Source organism: Cherax quadricarinatus, chromosome 24 (genome assembly GCF_038502225.1).
Source record: "Cherax quadricarinatus isolate ZL_2023a chromosome 24, ASM3850222v1, whole genome shotgun sequence".
Classification (NCBI taxonomy): Eukaryota; Metazoa; Arthropoda; class Malacostraca; order Decapoda; family Parastacidae; genus Cherax; species Cherax quadricarinatus.
The window spans coordinates 10398481-10404480 of NC_091315.1; positions in this window are offsets into that span (position 1 = coordinate 10398481).

A 6000-nucleotide genomic window follows, 5' to 3' on the forward strand; every position below is an offset into this window, starting at 1 on the left:
GATGAGCAAGGGTTTTAAGAAGGTTCAGCCGGCTGTGACAAGTTGCCTTCAGAGAGGTAATGTGAGGTTTCCAGGATAACCTACGATCAAAGAGGAGGCCCAGAAACTTGACTGTATCACGTTCAGGGATACGTGAGCCATAGAGGTACAAAGGATGATCAGAGATGACAGAGCGTCTAGTGAAAGTGATTTGGTGGGTTTTAGTGCTGGAAAATTTAAACCCATGTGTGGTGGCCCAATTGGAAACACGGTCGACTGCATGCTGGAGAGAATCTGTAAGGAGGTGACAGTCAGCGCCTGCACAGGCAATAGCGAAGTCATCAACATAGAGTGATGACCAAATATTTGATGGAAGACTAGAGGCCAAATCATTAATAGCAAGGAGAAAAAGTGTTGTGCTCAGAACACATCCCTGGGGGACACCTTCAGCTTGGACAAAGTCCGGGGAGAGCACATTATTAACCCGAACACGGAAATGCCTGTCAGTTAAAAAGTTCTTAAGGAAGGATGGTAGATTGCCTCGAAGGCCTAAGGAGTGGGCTTGGGCTAAAATATTATACCTCCAAGTTGTGTCATATGCCTTCTCAAGGTCAAAAAATATGGCAATAACTGAGTGGTTATTCGCAAAGGCATTACGAACATACGTATCCAAGCGCAGTAAGGGGTCTATGGTAGAACGTCCCTTACGAAAGCCATATTGACGAGTGGAGAGACTGTTGTGTGTCTCTAAATACCACACTAAACGTCTATTTACTAGACGTTCCATTACTTTGCAAACTGCACTGGTAAGAGCAATGGGACGATAGTGGGAGGTTTCATGTCCCGTAGTGCCTGGTTTGCGGAAAGGGAGAACAATGGCGGATTTCCACAGCTGTGGAAGAACTCCTTGTGACCAAATAAGATTGTAAAGGCGTAATAGGACTGCAAGGGCTGACTGATGTAAATGTTGTAGCATACGAATATGAATGTCGTCGGGCCCAGCTGCCGATGATCGACAAGCTGAGAGTGTTGCCTCCAGTTCTTGAAGTGTAAAAGGCACATTATACTGTTCTTCTCTGAGAGAAGAAAAGTCCAAAGGTGCTAACTCTCTGGCAGACTTTGAGGAAAGAAATGAGGGGCATAGATGGAGTCCCTGAGAAATACGGACCAGATGATTGCCAATTTCATTGGCAACATCTAGTGGGTTTGCTATATCAACACCGGCAACCCGCAGAACAGGAGCCGGGTCAGGAGAATATTTACCACTCAGTTTTCGTACTTTTTTCCAGACTGCACTCATAGAGGAAGCAGAGGTGATGTTGGAGACATAATCTCGCCAGCAAGTGCGTTTAGCGTCACGGATGACACGGCGAGCGATCGCACGCTTCTGTTTAAAATCAAGGAGTCGCTCTGTGGTTCTATTGTACCGGTACCTGCCCCATGCAGCGCGTTTCAAACGTACTGCACGAGCACAAGCAGGAGACCACCAAGGCACGCATTTCTGAGAATGCCTGCCCGAAGTTTGGGGTATAGAATGAGAAGCTGCGGTGAAAACGGAGGACGAGAAGAGGTGTAAAAGCTCATCGATGGAGGACGAAGAAGGAACCTCTTTAAAAACAGTCAGGTGTGAGTAAAGGTTCCAATTTGCCCGATTAAATTGCCAGCGTGGGGTGCGAAGAGGTGGCGAATATGAAGGGGAAGTAAGAATGATTGGGAAATGATCACTGTCATGTAAGTCCGGGAGAACAGACCAAGTAAAGTCTAATGCGGCGGAGGAAGAGCAAACTGAGAGATCTATGCAAGAGAGAGTATGAGTCCGAGGATCAAAATGGGTGTGAGTACCTGTATTTAAAACATGGAGGGGGTGGGTGGCAAGAAAAGCCTCTAACTGAATTCCACGGGAATCACAGTGAGACCCTCCCCAGAGGAAATGGTGGGCATTAAAATCACCAAGTAACAGAATCGGTGGCGGTAATGACGAAACAAGGAAGGCAAAATCCGGAATAGATAATGCCCGAGAAGGAGAGAGATATAAAGAACAGAGCGTATACCACCTATGTAAGTGGATACGGGCTGCTGTGTAATGCAGCGAAGTATGAATAAATAGCTGATGGTACGGAATATCAGTGCGGAGAAGAAGGGCACTTTCATTAAAGGTCCCATCAGGAAAAGGATCTGAAGAATACAATAAATTATAGCCTGAGATGTGAGAAATAACAGCAGAGTGTAATTTTGGTTCCTGTAAGCAAACACCAACAGGGGCAAACTGGGAGAGTAACATCTGAAGCTCACCCCGATTACCCCTGAGGCCGCGTATATTCCACTGTAAAAAGGCCATGATTGGCAATGATAAAGATACTTGAAATCCGCAGGTAAGGGTTCCTACGGACTAGAAGGGTTAGAAAAGTCCACATGCGGAGGCAGTGGAAAATGTTCAAGCAGCGAAGGAACGGTGCGCTGTGAAGAAAGGAGTTGCGCAGATGGAGCAGAGGAGAGAGAAAGAGCGGAAGGTGGATCAGTGTCCATTGATGGTTTGGTCTCTGCAATATATTCAGAGATTGCTTCAAGTGTTTCGGAATTCAAAGATGTCGTATGGGAGACAATATTGGGAATGGTAGGGGGAGGATGAGTAAAGATTGGAACTGTATTGGACTGTACCAAGGTAGGGGGGGGCGAAAGGGTGGAGGGAACTGGAGAAGCGTGGCAGGGGACAGAAGAGACAGGAACCTGGGAGGTGGCAGAAGAGGAAGAAACTTGGGAGGGAACAGGGGAGGAAGGTACATTACGAGGAGGAGGGTGAACCTCTGCACTTGTAACTGAGCCAGTGAGAGGGGAAGAACTAGGGACAGAGACAGGGAGGGTAAAATGAGGAGGTGGAAGATGGGTAGGAGGTGTTACCGGACCTTTTTTTGACTTTTGAGAAGTAGAGGGACGATTGGGAAGAGGTGTCGTACGAGGTCTCGTCGATACTGAGGCTTGTAAGAGAGAACTCGAAGAAGCGAGATTAGACTGAGGCGTTGAAGTAGGGACGTCTGAGCCGAGGACAGCAAAAGGATTAGATACAGGAGTGATTATGGGAGAGGTAACCACAGAGGTGGGTGTAGAAGATGGGATACCAGAAGTGGGGGGACGTTTTGAAACACGGGAATAAGAAACACGTGGGAGTCTCCCTTGGAGGCGGAGATGAGAAACTGCCATGGCATAAGGGAGACCTTCTGTCTCTTTGAGGTAACGGATTTCCCGCTCGTTTAAATAGACCTGACAACGGCGAGAGTACGAAGGGTGAGCCTCATGACAGTTAAGGCAAGAGGGAGATCGATTGCAAGACGTATTAGAATGGTCATCGGCACCACAGACTGGGCATTCGGCGATAGATCTGCAATATTTCGCTGGATGGCCAAATCGCCAGCAATTTCTACACTGTTGTGGTGTAGGGATCACCTTTCGAACTTGTAACCGATGTCCTGCTATATAAACGGAGGATGGGAGTTCTCGGCTGTCAAAAGTTAAACGAGCCACATTGCTAGGGTATCGTCTCCGCCCACGGGCAGGAAGAACGTAAGTGTCTACCTTGAGGATTGGGAGATCTTGGAGTTCCAGCTGTTCTAGAATGTCGGTGCCACATGTCTGGAAATTTTGTTGAACTATGGTATGGGGCAGAATAACGGTACCACTACAAGAATTGAGGGAATGATGTTTTTCAAGGGTGACAGGAACAGTATCTATATGGGAAAGACGAGAGAGCTCACGAGCCTGGGTAGCATTCTGTACGGTAATGATGCGCGTACCGCTCTTAAGAGCATGAAAAGAAATATCTTTACCAACATGGCGTAGGAGTGCCTTGCCAATACTATGGTCAGAAAGATAGGCAGTAGAGGAAGTTGGTCGTAAAGTGAAGAATTTAGTCCACTGTTCAGTCTGAAACTGAGCGTGGAAAGGTAGTGAAGGACGTGTCGATCGTTTCTGAGAAGAACGAGAAGGTGAAGGTGGAGAAGTATCATCAGCAGGTAATTGTCGTTGACGTTTAGGCGTGGGACCAGAGTTGGTCCGACGTGGAACGGGTCGGCGATTTGAAAATTGCCGCACCGTAGAGGGAGAGGCCGGAAGCATAGTCAGAGGAGAGCGAAGGTCTGATAAATCGAAGGAGTCAGTCGAGGCCTCAGTACCTGAAGCGGGTGAGGAAACAGCACCGGCAATAGGTACAGAGGCATGAGGAATGTCTGAAGAGTGGTCCAAAGACGAGGCGGGGTCAGAACGGGGTGCGGTATCAAGAAGGGGCCCGGGGGTACCAGGTTCATGGACTAGGGCTGCCATGGTTAGGTTACTTCTTTCTTTTTGTTTTTAAGAAAAAAAAAGAAAGAAGAAAAGAAAATAAAAATAAAAAAAAGAAAAAAAAAGGGGGGACCGGGGAGGGATAGTTCCTAGGAGGAATGAAAGGGCCAGAAATCTCCCTCCGCGCCCAAGAGGACTCGACACCGCTAGTAGCGCAGATGCAGCATGGAACCCGTGCCATACCCTACCCTTCATGCCAGTAAACCAGCAATCTGGGATAGCAACCTCACATCTGCCGAGCTACCTCGGTGGACAAAAGAGAGGGCGGCCGGATATCCGCCACAAAGCATACCTCCTTCAGCCACCACCCCCGGAATCCGAAAGGTGGCTTCCAGAGATACACCCGTCGCCCAAAAGACACCCAAAGCTACTCCGGGATACCGGAGAGGGATCGGGACATCCCTAGGCAATCCAGATTCCACGGCAAACTACGCCACCGCCAAGAAACCTCAACGGAATGGGATGGACCCCGGTGTCCTTTCCCCCACCTAGGAACTAGCGCGCCTGTGGGAGAAATCACGAAGGCTAAAAAGAGGAAGGGCAAAAGGGAGGGGTGAGGAGGAGGAGGAGGAATGGAAAAAGGGGAGGATGGGGAGGATGGGATAGGGGAGGGGAGAATGGGGGGTAATTAGGTTCGGTCTGAGGAAGAAGACCGACAGGGCTAATTCCTCAGACCAAGAGCCTCTTCACCACGCCAAGGAGCCCCCCTTGAAGAGGGGAGGAAAGTCTTGAAGGAACGGGAGGTACAGAGCTCTATGGACAGATTTGTTGTGCGACAGAGGTCCAGTGACTCTCAAGCTGGTCCTAGTGGCATTAAAAGAAGAAGGGAAGTAACCCCAGAAAAGGACTTGCTACCTCAAGTCCTAATGGAAGGGGATTCCCCTTCTAAACAGTAAGAAGATAATGCTCTCCCCTCCTCCCATCCCATCAATCATCACCAGATCTTCAATAAAAGTAAGTGTCATGTAATTGTGCATGCCTTTTTCAGTTTGTGTGTATTAAAATTAACATTTCATGTGGTAAAAAAAAATTTTTTTCATACTTTTGGGCGTCTTGCACGGATTAATTTTATTTCCATTATTTCTTATGGGGAAAATTCATTCGCATAACGATTATTTCGCATAACGATGAGCCCTCTTGCACGGATTAAAATCGTTAACCGGGGGTCCACTGTATTATTATAATCAAAAAGAAGCGCTAAGCCACAAGGACTATACAGCGCTGCAGGGCAGGAAGGAAGCGAGGGCATCAGGTGGCAAAAGGGAGATGGATGAGTAATAGGTTACGGATAACAGCGGGGTAGTGGATGGTGAAAGGGTAAAGGGCAGCAAGAGACTGAACTAGAAAGGGCTGAGGGGAGTGCGAAAAGTATCATCAGAGTTTGTGGAGTAAATCAGTCGTTGTCAAGAAGTCAATGAGAGAGTCAGGATTAAAGGAGGGTCCATCAGCAAGAAGGGAAGGTAAAGAGAGAGTAGTAGAACGAAGACGACGTTGGAGGTAAATTCTGCGTGCTCGTTGATAGAGAGGGCAGTCTAACAGAATGTGGCTAATTGATACTGGAACTTGATACTGCTCACAGAGAGGAACAGGGTGCCTCTCCATGAGATACCCATGAGTAAGATGAGTGTGGCCAATGCGAAGGCGGGAGAGAGTGGTCTCCCAACCTCGGCACTGATGACAAGAAGACGG